The sequence below is a fragment of the Halichoerus grypus genome, chromosome 14 (genome assembly GCF_964656455.1).
Source record: "Halichoerus grypus chromosome 14, mHalGry1.hap1.1, whole genome shotgun sequence".
Lineage (NCBI taxonomy): Eukaryota > Metazoa > Chordata > Mammalia > Carnivora > Phocidae > Halichoerus > Halichoerus grypus.
This window is the reverse complement of record NC_135725.1, coordinates 10239643-10252397: the sequence shown is the minus strand read 5'-3', so window position 1 is coordinate 10252397 and position 12755 is coordinate 10239643. Positions and strand designations below refer to the sequence as shown.

Sequence of the window (12755 nt, the reverse complement as noted above, 5' to 3'; positions counted from 1 at the left end):
GAATTAGCCAGGATGCTTAAATCCAGTCCCTAGCTTCCCCCAACAATGTTATATGGGGAAGCACAGTTTGTCCCTAACACTCTGTGGTTGGGCAGGCGAGGCAATCGGAGGTCTCTAGAAGCCCCACAGGCTGATATTACGTTGGATTTTAGGAAACTTCTGTAGTCTGTAGTGTGGCAATTTGTGGTTCTCAGGTCCACAGCCACAGATTGCTTTCATATTAACATTAGGTATTTGTGGGCTCAGTGAGGCTCTTACACGTTTTGCGAAGGAACAGTCACATTATTTCTGGACTCCCTAACTCATGCGAAAACCAGCCGCCATGGGTACTGTATTAATGTGCTGAGCTGCAAAGTACAGCAAAGCAGGGCCCTTGAGCAACAGACACTTCCTGTCTCACGGTCACGGAGGCTGGAAGTCCAACATCAAGAGGAGACACACAGACGCGGGGCGGGCTCCTCCTGAGGCCGGGAGGGAGGGATCTGTCCCAGGCCTCTCGCTTAGCTTCTGGCGGTCTGCAAGAAATCTTTGCTTTTCCTTGGCTTGTCAACGTGACCTCTGCCTTCACCTTCACACAGCCTTCTCCTTGAGTGCGTTGATGTGTCCAAATGTCCCCGTTTGCTGAGGACACCGGTCATACTGCATGAGGAGTCCAGCTTACGGCCGTTCCACTACATCTCAGCTTGACTAATTACACCTGCTATGACCCCACTTCCAAAACAGGCCACGTTCAGGGGCACTGGGAGTTGGGAATTCAACCCATGAGTTCTTGAGGGACACAATTCAACTCCCAGAAGATGTCTTTGCTTTATTTCCAGGAAAAATGGTTGAGCGGCTCATTGAAATCTGCGAGTAGGAACCTGGTCTTAGTTCAACCCAAAGCTGATTTATAAATAAAGAAAATAAGGTTGGATTTCTTCAAAACACACACACACACACACACACACACACACACACAACCTCTAACTATTAACTAGCTAAATGACCTTGGGTGAGTCCTGTAATCTTTCTGGATTCTGTTTCCTTATCTATAAAAATGAGGAGTTTGAGATAAGCTTTAAAGTTTTTCCAGTATTAGAAATCTAAGCCCATACAGCACAGAGGAGAATTTATAACTGGTATTGACAATGGACTGCAGATATAGTTTTACAGTGGGCTTGTGGTCAGATAATAAAAGAAGATCCAAACATTTTATTTTAGTTTTTTTTTTGTAAAGATTTTATTTATTTATTTGACAGAAAGAGACACAGCGAGAGAGGGAACACAAGCAGGGGGAGTGGGAAAGGGAGAAGCAGGCTTCCCGCTGAGCAGGGAGCCCGGTGCGGGGCTCGATCCCAGGACCCTGGGATCATGACCTGAGCAGAAGGCAGATATTTAACCGACTGAGCCACCCAGGGGTCCCAAGATCCAAACATTTTAAAATAGGTGTTATGCAGCTGCTAAGTAAGACAAGCAGACCCGTTCCTGCCAGTGTCATGCACACAGTGATTCGGTGAGTGACCCCAAGTTTCCAGAGGATTCTGGCTCTATCGTGGACCCACGCACTCCTCTGTTGTCATTGGTACAGCTGCCGAGTCCACTACGCGGACTGCGGCGTGACCACGGTCAGAAATAACAACTACATCAAAGCTAACGATAAATGCACAGATCACCCAGCTCTCTCACGGGGTGCAAAGACTTGCGTCGTCCGTTGCTAAAAACCCCGTTCTCCCTTACAGGCCACAGAGTGAGCGCCTTGATAAAATTGTTCTCTAAAACAATCATGTTCACAGAACTGTGAAAATATAAGCATCTGGGGCAGCCTTGTTTTACTCACCTAGCAGAACACGGGCGAACCAGAGAAACCACTCTGTACTCTTTCCTTCTTCTTCTTCTTTTTTTTTTTACATCTTTAATGTCCTTTATTATCTTTATATACCCTCTTATTTCACGTTTTTATAGTACTTTACATGGCAATTTCTTTCAGATATATTTTTTGATTAAAAACATAACAGCATCTGCAAACTATTTGAGCCTTTATGTACTGATCTAAACCTCTTACCATTTCACTCATAATGGGTAAGAAATCTTTTCTAAAACTATGTACTACTTTTCTTTTTTTCTTACTGTGTATAATTTTTATCAGTCTATTAATCAGAAATATTTAGATAAATGGCAGTAGTGTATTATTATTTGACTGAAATAGACACCTTAATAGAAAAGAATGGAGAAATTAATTCTAAATAATTACCTTGTCAAGCATGTCACCTGGTGCTATGTCCAAAGACTTCCCCAGAAGCAGAAAATCTGAAACTCCTCTAACTAATGCCAATAGACAATGACCTCCAGAAATCAAAAGAACTAAAAAGGGAAATCCTACTTTATTTAACAACCTAATAGTAAGTGCATGAGCCTCCATATGATGAATGGGAATGAAAGGTTTTTTTAACTGGTCTATTAGTTTTAAGTTAAATGATAAGCCTGCTCCCAAGCTTAAAGCAAGTCCTGGTTTTACAGTAGTTGTGATTGCTGAGAGTTCACTTGGAGAGACTTTACTGGCAGAGAGAGCTTCTTGCACTATTCATCAAATATTTTCTCTGTGAAGTTGCTGAGCTCCTGGAGGAACAATCCCACCTGTTTTTAAATGAACTTCAGTTTGGGAGTGTATTGCTTCTCCCAAAACATTTCCCAGTTTCATCCACCACAGCAGTGGCTGTATCATCACAACTGGTTTCAATTCCCAATACTAGTTTATGAAGAAACAGTTTTCCAGGATGAAAATTAAAACTTCTTAAAAATTCATAAGGTTTCCTTCTTGATGGTTTAGAAAAAACTCCTGCTGTCTTATTCAGTATTAGCATAGTTACTCTACAGATAACTCCTCCCTCGTGAACGACAGCGGCTCGTACTGGTTTCGTTCCCCCTGTACTCTTTCCTTCTATTCTTAAGCAAAGCTCTGCTGGATTTCCTTGGCTCTCGGTGCTGCGTACAGAAGTGCAGATCAAAGCTCACCAGCTCCGGAATGTTATTCTTCCTGCCTCTGGGACAACAGCATTCCTGATCTTAGCCTTTCATAAGGCGATACGATCTCAGACGGGGAGAAACGGAAAGACTTGATCACTATGAATTTCTTACTTTGCTCCCTCGTTCTATGCTTGGTCTTAGAATGACAGAATTGTCTAACTCTGCTTCTCCTTTACTTCACTGCAATGTAAACAAGCCAAATGCTCCAACTACAAATGAACTTTCTTAAGAGACGCAAGAGAGTCTATTGCAACCAACTCGAATCAATAACAACTGGAAACAATAAGGATCAAGGAAACAAATTATCTCTTTGTTTAAAAGGAGATAATTTTATGATTAAGCTTATGTTGCCACATGGGGATATTTGTTAAGAGAATATGCCTTTCATAGGGAAAATGGTTAAGCTAATTATTAAAGATCTACTTGGTGGAATTTTATGTATTGTTTTTAAATGATGGTTTTGAAGTCTATGTAATAACATAAGGAGAAGTATATTAATAATGTCACAGGAATGGGGCACCTGGGTGGCTCAATCCGTTAAGCATCCAACTCTTGATCTTGGCTCGGGTCGTGATCTCAGGGTGGTGGGATTGAGCCCCGTGTTGGGTTCCGTGCTGGGCTTGGAGCCTGCTTAGAATTTGCTCTTTCCTAGCCGAGATGCCCTTCAACAGATGAATGGATAAAGAAGATGTGGTCCATATATACAATGGAATATTACTCAGCCATCAGAAAGGATGAATACCCAACTTTTACATCAACATGGATGGGACTGGAGGAGATTATGCTAAGTGAAATAAGTCAAGCAGAGAAAGTCAATTATCATATGGTTTCACTTATTTGTGGAACATAAGGAATAACATGGAGGACATTAGGAGAAGGAAGGGAAAAGTGGGCAGGGGGAATTGGAGGGAGAGATGAACCATGAGAGACTATGGACCTGAGAAACAAACAGGGTTTTAGAGGGTAGGGGGGATTGGTTAGCCCGGTGATGGGTATTAAGGAGGGCACGTACTGCATGGAGCACTGGGTGTTATACGAAAACAATGGATCATGGATCACTACATCAAAAACTAATGATGTATTGTATGGTGACTAACATAACATAATAAAATTAAAAACTACAAAAAAAAAAAAAAAAGAATTTGCTCTTTCCTTCTCCCTCAGCCTCTACCCCCTACCCCCCACACGCACATGCTCTCTCTCTCTCTAAGATGAGTAAATGAATAATGAATAAATATTTTTTTTAAATGTCACAGGGAAAAATCAGGGTGATAACCATGTTTTTGCAAATGTATATACAATGATTAACAGAATAAAGCCCCATGCTCTCGCCCTGGCTGCCCGACCTGCCCACCTGCCTGGTTCTCTGACCACATCTTCTCTCCCTATCCTGGTTCTGCACTGTGCTCGAGCCACCCAGCACCTCTTATATGGTTATATGCACCCAGTGTGTTTGCACCGCAGGGCCTTTGCACATGCTCTTCTAGCTACCTGGAATGTTCTTTCCCCTCTCCTTACATGCTAGCTCCTTCCTCCGTGCAAGTCATAGCTCAACATTACGTCCTTAGAAAGATTTCCCTGAGTACCTGATCCAAAGAAGAGACCTCATGTTTCTTTATCAACTTGTTTGATTTCTCCATAGTGCTGGTGAAGGGCCATGAAGTCATCCTTATTTCACGTATTCATTTAATGTTTTTCTTGTTTATGATATCAGGAGCTCTGCTTATCATTTACTGTTAGATCCCCAGATCCCAGAATAAAAGTTGGTCAGGTAATATCTGTTCTATGAACAAATGAAAATATGCATTAAAAAAAGAAAGGCAAGACATCAAATTGCCAACACTTTCTACAAAGTTAATGGAATTAAAGGTCATTTTCCCTCCTTTTCTCTATTTTTTTATGTTTTCTGTAATATTATTCTATATTATAATAAAAAAGAGGAAAAAAAGGAATTATTTACCTTCCAAAATGCCCACATAAACATAAAAAGCGCAGTCCTATTGTATATTCCAAACTATGATAAATTCATAATTTGTTCCCTTAATGAACCAACTCCAAAGAGTCCAAAGAAAATAAGAACATTTGCATCTGCTTTTGGAAACGTTAGGCCTAAATCAAAGAGAAACTGATCACATTAAATCACTCAAAAGTATTCTATTTTGTATCTTTCTTCTGGAACACTGTATAATGAAAATTGGGTTTAGAAGTTCTACCTCGGGACGCCTGGGTAGCCTCCGACTCCTGTTTTCGGCTCAGCTCAGGATCTTGGGGTTATGGGATGGAGCCCGGAGTCCGGCTCTGCGCTCAGTGGGGAGTCTGCTTGGAAATCTCTCTCTCCCTCTGCCCCTTCCCCACTGTACCCCCCCCCAAATAAATAAATAAATAAGTTCCACCTCAACATAAATCAGCTGTTCTGTAGATATGATGGTCTCATACTTCTATCTGGATTTCTGGAAAGTGCTGATTTTTTTTTTTAAGATTTTATTTATTTATTTGACAGAGAGCACAAGCAGGGGTGCGGCAGGCAGAGGGAGAGGGAGAAGCAGGCTCCCCTTGGAGCAGGGAGCCGGATGCGGGTCTCAGTCCCAGGACCTGAGCCGAAGGCAGACGCTTAACTGACTGAGCCACCCAGGCGCCCCTAGAAGGTGCTGAATTATGATGGCAATTGTAAGTAACTTGCCTTGATTTTTAAAAATAATCTAACCTCATTGAATAAAGATCATACAAAACTTCCAATCATTATATTAATGAAATGGGCAGTATGTATTTGGTAAAATAGATGATGTATGCACATAGAAATATCTGGAAACCATGAATCTGGACCAGAAAACTCTGAGAGGAGATAAGAAAAAAAAAAATAATGTATTTGGATTGTTCAGTGGGTCTTTTGAAAAAGATTTTCCTGGCTCTGTAAATAAGGGGTGCGGGACGGTGAAAAGGAAAGGGAAAAAAAAGTGCCCCAAATCGAAAAAAAAGACAATGACGAATGGCAGTTCCTCCAGATGAGCGGCCTGTTTATGCCACCTGCTGGATTCTAGCTGCACTGCTTAGTCATGCCCCGATTTCGAGGCAGGCCGATGCCCCCTGACTTCCTACAAAGCCTCTAATCTCTTTAATCCCCATTTGGACTTCCTTGTTTCTTTCTTTCTTTAAAGGGGCTGCCAACTGATGTTCACTGGACACGAGTCCTGGTTCTATGAGCAAAAAGGACCTTCTGAAAACTGACCTTGTGCAAGAACTTGCTCACAGCGCGTCCTCTGCCAAGCCCGCCCTGACCCACCCCAGGCAGTCAGCCCCCCTCCTGCTGAGTCCTTCCTGGCCCACAGCCCACCTGGCCTTGTACTGTGAGTGCTGGTGGGTCTGTTCCCACCGCCAACTCCCCAGCATGTGAGGACCCTGGGGGCACCCTGCTTCCTGGGCCCGGAGCATGATAAGGCTGGTGCTGATTTGGGCTGACGTCGTTCAAGTGCCATAACCCATTTCATCCCCACGACACCCCAGCGAGGAGCTAGTACTCTCCCTACTTCACAGATGAGGAAACTAGAACAGAGAGGCGGAGGAACGCGTCCTGGGGCACCCAGGCAGGCAGTCAAGCTCCAGGCCTGTGCCCCTCGCTGCTACTCCATCCGCCCCTCAGGGAACGCTGAGCTGTGTGCTCTGCGTGTGAACTTGGCCCTGTGTTCACCTGTCCCAGAGGGCCACCTCGCTGGGTTTGCGCACTGCCCTCCGGGCACCCTGTCCTCTCTTCCCCACTCTGCTCCGTGCCCTGGGGTGCTGGCCTGCGTGGACTGCGCCCACAGGCCCCCTTAGTCTCCGGCTCGGGTTTGGCCGTGGTCAATGGGAGGCGCGCCCACAGCCTGGGAGGGCGGGAGAAGGGCAAGAAGGCGTACTTCTTTCCTTGGTGTTCTCCCTGTTGGTGGCCAGAGGCTGGCTCGGTGTCTGCTGAGCCACAGCCCCTGCCGGGGGGCCCTCTCCAAGGCGTCGGCAACTCGCGGGTCCCCACCCTATTCCTCCCCACGTCCCCTTGCTGACGCCAGCCGCAGGGTGCTGTGTCATCCCATACTGATTTCTCCTGACTGCCCCCGCACCCCTGTACGGTGTGTTTTTATTCACTTCTCCATTCCCCACTGGGGGTGCCGTCCCCCTCCTGTCGGTACCCTGACCGATCCCGCCTCCAGCAAGCGCCCGCCCCCCCCACCTGCTCCAATTCTGCCCACCTGCTGAGCCCACCACTCAGCCTCTGGGTTAAGGTTTTGTTTCTGGGTGTCCTTTGTGTGTAAAGGCCCAGGCGAGGAATCTTCCAACCATTAATGACAGCTGCTCATCAGACTGCTGCCCATCCCTGTCCCAGGTCAAGTAGCTTCTGCGGTGAGAAATAGACAAGGGAGTCGGGAAGAGCAAGCCAGGAAGGTAGAGAAGGGGAAAGGGGGTGATGCGGTCCCAGGGACAAACTCTGCCAAGGTCCTAAGGACAACTTTCGAGAAGGCTGTCTAGCGCCGTGGTTACAGCAGGGCCTGGAGGGGACAGAGCGGGTAGGAGTCACAGGTCTGCTACCCAACAGCTGGGAGCACCGCACCGCACAGAGCCTCTCATTTAGAAAGGGTGAACAGTGGGGCACCTGGCTGGCTCAGCTGGCTGAGCTTCTGGCTCTGGGTTTTGGCTAGATGGTGACCTCGGGGTCGGGAGATCAAGCCCCGCGTTGGGCTCTGCACCCAGCGTGGAGTCAGCTTGAGTTTCTCTCTCCCTCTGCTCCTCCCCCCAGCTCTCTCTTTCTCTCTCTGAAATAAATAAACCTTAAAAAGAAAAAAAAAAAGGCAAACAGCAGCAGGATGTGCTTGCTAAGGTTGTTATGAACAGTAGACAAATCACACAAGCAAACACTTTCCCGCCGCGGCCACGCATCCCGTGCACAGTAGGAGCTATGGACTCTGTCAGCCGCTCAGCACTTTCTGTTCCCAGTGCCTTGGGAGGCTTAGCGGAAACCCTTTACTTGGCGATCTGGGAGCTATGGGGGGGTCACGGGGGGCAGGGTGGGGGGCAGGCAAGTGCTGTCTGGAAAGCAGGGAGCTCGGAAGTCAGGAAGTTCTGGTTCAGATCTTTTCTGTCATTTCATGGTTACATGAGCTTGGGCAGGTTTTACGTCAACTTTGTGTGTCTCAGTTTTCTCATCGGTGAAACAGAGGTGATTATCCCTACCTTGCAGCACCGTTAGGACGGTCCAGGGATAGCGGAATGGCGATCACAGAGGAGGCACTCAATTTTATTTTCCCTTTGAAACCAAGATTTTAGATAGATAGATACATGGATAGATGATAGATAGAATTATAAAAGAGAAAGAGAGGGAGAGAGAGAGCAACAGATTTATTTGAAGGAAGTAGCCAATGCAGCTGTGGAGGTCATGAGTCAGAAATCTATAGGGTCAGCCCTCAGGCTGGACGCCTGCCCGGGTCTCTATATTGTAGCCAGTGGGCAGAATTCCTTTCTTTTTTTTTTTTTTTTAAGATTTTATTTATTTATTTGAGAGAGAAAGAGAGCTGGAAGAGGGGCAGAGGGGGAGGGAGAGGGACAAGCGGACTCCGTGCAGAGCACAGAGCCCAGCCTCACCACCCTGAGATCATGACCTGAGCCAAGACCAAGAATCTGATGCTTAACCGACTGAGCCACCCAGGTGCCCCGGCAGAATTCCTTCTTAGGGAAAACTGTGTTTGCTCCTATGGCCCTCAACTGATTGGATGAGACCCACCCACAAGAAGGACTTAAGTCAACTGATTGTAAATATTAATTACATCTACAAAAGACTTTCACGGCAACATGTACACTAGTGTTTAACCAAACAGGTGAGCACCATAGCCTAGCCAAGTTGACACATTATATTAACCAGCACAATGACCATTCGAATTCCAGGTAGTGTCTCCTTTAAAGACAATAGGATAGGGCGCCTGGGTGGCTCAGTTGGTTAAGCGACTGCCTTCGGCTCAGGTCATGATCCTGGAGTCCCGGGATCGAGTCCCGCATCGGGCTCCCTGCTCGGCAGGGAGTCTGCTTCTCCCTCTGACCCTCCTCCCTCTCATGCTCTCTGTCTCTCATTCTCTCTCTCAAATAAATAAATAAAATCTTTAAAAATAAATAAATAAATAAAGACAATAGGATAATGTAGCTCTATCATTTGTGTGTGTGTGTGCACGTGTGTGTTTTCTTTCCTTGCTTCTCCTTTAGGTCATGAATTCTCAAGAGGAAGAGAGGTAAAAATTGATTTCCTGGGGGACAAAGAAATTCCTACACTTACAAAGACTTGTGTTCCTCCAAAGTCAAACTCTATCTGACGAAATCTTACTCCTCACCATTTATTTAATTTCTCTCATTAGGAAAGAAATTAAATTACACATTATGTGTTTCACATTATAGAATGTATCTTATTTAAGCTTAATTGATTTGCATTTATTAAATTAAATTCTTTTCCTGCGGGGGTGATCATGAATGACAAAGGCAAGGAACACTACCTTGGATCCTTTTGTGGACGTATTTTAACAGCTGTAGCGAGGAAAGTAAAGGTGTGACATGGTGTTCTTCCTTGACTGTGTTGGATTCGACCCTTTTTGCTGTTCCATCTTTAATTTTATGAATGATGAGAGGAGGTTGTGTTCTATGATTTAGCCAATCTTTAGAAAAATGTGGCCGTTAAGTTGTAGTAACTCAATATTAAAAGTAATTTCCATAGAAATGTGTGGCGGCGTCAGCAGCCTGGTGCTATCGCCCATTACTCAAACCCGCACCTGCACAGCCGCCTCCGAGCTCATTCTGCCCAGAAGAACCTTATTACAGGCCTGAGGAAACAAGTTATATTTATGATGATGACTTACAGTTAAACCTACAGCCAGGGCCTCTTCCTCCTAGGCCTCTGTCCTATTCAAAATGCCATTTATTTCGAGAAACGGCTAGTTATTTCTGTTGAGCATCAAATGAGCTGCCAGACTGCTGCCTGAAATAAAACCACTTGTGTCTGGGGACCTTTCAAAGTTTCCTTTTCAACATGAGCTACTTTAAAACAACCAGAGCACAGCCTCCAGCTCCGTCCTCCCTTCCAGGTGTGAGCTGGGCGGGGAACGGGACGGCGCAGAGCCTGGGCTCCTTCACCCTGAGTGGTGATTACGGTGCCAGCCTGCCCCACTGCGGGAAGACACTCAGGAAGCCAGGAAGTGCCACCAAATGTCAGGTCTTATTATAACGAAGCAAAAGCCCCAGTGTTTTCTGCAGAGGTTATCACTGATGAGAAACCGCACACCCGCTGTCCCTCTAGCTGTTTCTTCCTCCACACACGTCGGCCTGACCACTTGGGCTCATCCTTCAGGTCTCTGCATAGAGTCACCTCCTCGGAGAAGCCCTCCTAGGTTTCCTATCTGCATCAGCCCCTGGTTACAATCTGTCCCTGCACCCTTTAGTGGATTCATTTGTAACACTCCTCCCAGTCTGTACACAGATATTTATTTCCGTGATTCTTGGTAAAGCGTCTATCTCTCCTCCTGGAATGGAAGCTGCAGGGGGCTTGTTCCTCATCTGCCGCGTTCACAGCACGGGGCCTGGAACTTAGGAGACGTTCAACAAATATTTATCAAAAATGAATAAACATGCCTGTTCCTTCTAAGGTCTCTTCCCCAGAACTCGAAGGAAAAAGCTGGGGTTTATTTTCCCTTCCCAATTTCCTCAGAAGGACCCTGGATTCTTAAAAACACAAAAGGAGGAAAGAAAGCTTAACTTCTGTTCACAACACGCTTAATCTTCTTAACAAAACTTCAGAGACTTGCTCAGTGGGAAAAATGACACTCAAGAAACTGCCCTTGGTACAAAAATTCGCAGAAGTTGGGGCAGGGTTGACAGAAGTCCCTCTCGTGAACAACAGTGACCTTGACCTGCAGTGACCTGTCTCCCGGGACACGCCCACCCCTTTCCTGGGGACCCTGCAGAGCCTGCCTGGGCATGGCCTTCCTGAGCGGCTCTCTGTGTTCTTGAATCCCACCTCCCCCCCACCCCCCCACCCCAGTCTTCCCTAATCTTCACTAAACCTCCCACCATGTGTCACCTCCCTTGGGAGAATGAATTTGGCACCAATTCGAAATTAAAAGAAGGTACACAAACCCATTTTCCTGTGCTAATATGTTTTCTCTTGGCAATAGCATGGACATTCATGTGACCATTCTGTATGACTGAGCAGCCAGCTTCTGCATGGTACTGGGTTGGTTATTGAGGAAAATGTGAAGGCTGATAAAAACATGGTTCTTGGCTGATTCTCATTTCCAAAAGAAATGAAAGAAGAAAAGAAAAGGCAGAATAGATATTGGAACAACTTCCCACAATGAAAGACTTAAAAATTCTGGATTAAATATTATAAATATCCTATAAATTCATAGCTGACCAGAAAATAAGGGAAATCCCCAGAGTCAAAAACAAAGAAGCTAAAAAATGATTTCTCATCAGACATGAATTCAAATATGTACTTCAACAAGCATTCTGGAAACTCTAATTCTAAAATCACATCAATACCCAGAATGGGGATGCCTGGGTGGCTCAGTCATTAAGCATCTGCCTTCGGCTCAGTTCATGATCCCAGGGTCCTGGAATCGAGTCCCACATCGGGCTCCCTGCTCGTTGGGGAGCCTGCTTCTCCCTCTGCCACTCCCCCTGCTTGTGTGCTCTCTCTCTCTCAAATAAATAAATAAAATCTTAAAAAAAAATACCTAGAAATGTCACCTCCTATTTGCGAGCAACTTACCCTCCAACTGGATAAACCAGGTTTTCCTTTGAGCTAGGCAAAATTTCTTAGCTTTGGCACTCAAAAGCACAAGACATTAAAGAAAAAAACTGATAGATTAGACTTGACCAAAATTCAAAAGTTTTACACTTCCAAAGGCACCATTAAGAAAATGAAAAGACAAATTGCAGACTGGGGAAAAGTATTTGCCAATCATGTGTTGCATAAAGGACTTGTGTCCAGAATAAGAATTATTATTATTATTTTTTAATAGGCTCTATGCCCAGCATGGGACTCAAACCCACAACCCTGAGATCCAGAGTCACATGCTCTACCAAATGAGCCAGCCAGGTACCCTAGAATAAGAACTCTTAAAACTCAATAATAAGAAGACAAATAACCCCATTAAAAAATGAGCAAATCATTTGAATAGTTATTTCACCAAAGTTGGTATAGGAATAATCAATAGGCACATAAAAAGATGCTTAACATCGTTAGTCAGCAGGAAAACGGAGGTTTAAAACAACAATGAGATACATTTCACACCCACTAGGATTGCTATAATAAAAAATGCAGAAATCATTAAGCACTGGAGAGGAAGTAGAGAAACCAGACCCCTCATACATTGCTGATGAGAAGGTGAAACAGGAGAGCCACTCTGGGAAGCAATTTGGCCATTTCTTTAAAAAGTTAAATATAAAATTGTCATGTAACCTAGCTATTCCACTCCTAGGATCTGTTTGAGAGGAATGAAAACACAGGCATTTACAAAGACTTGTATGTAAATGTTTATAGTAGAATCACTCATAATAGTCAAAAAATCCAAATGTCCACCGACTGGTTAATAAATGAACTAAATGTTCCATACATATGAATACAGTGGTGTTCCACAGAGTTCCATACGGTCAAATACTATTCAGCGTGGATGAACCACAAAACTATTGCATTAAGTAAAAGAAGACAGATTCAAAAGGCCACATATTATACGGTTCCATCTATGAGCTGT

General features: G+C 44.9%; 1 non-coding gene and 1 pseudogene across 1 annotated transcript; both read right to left on the bottom strand.

Moving 5' to 3' along the window:
• Positions 1-570: 570 nt before the first annotated feature.
• LOC118534772 (tRNA N6-adenosine threonylcarbamoyltransferase, mitochondrial-like) lies at positions 571-2840 on the bottom strand (annotated as a pseudogene).
• A 9189-nt stretch (positions 2841-12029) lies between these two features.
• TRNAQ-CUG (transfer RNA glutamine (anticodon CUG)) lies at positions 12030-12102 on the bottom strand. The gene has a single exon. It is a non-coding gene; the product is annotated as a tRNA-Gln (tRNA).
• Positions 12103-12755: the final 653 nt, after the last annotated feature.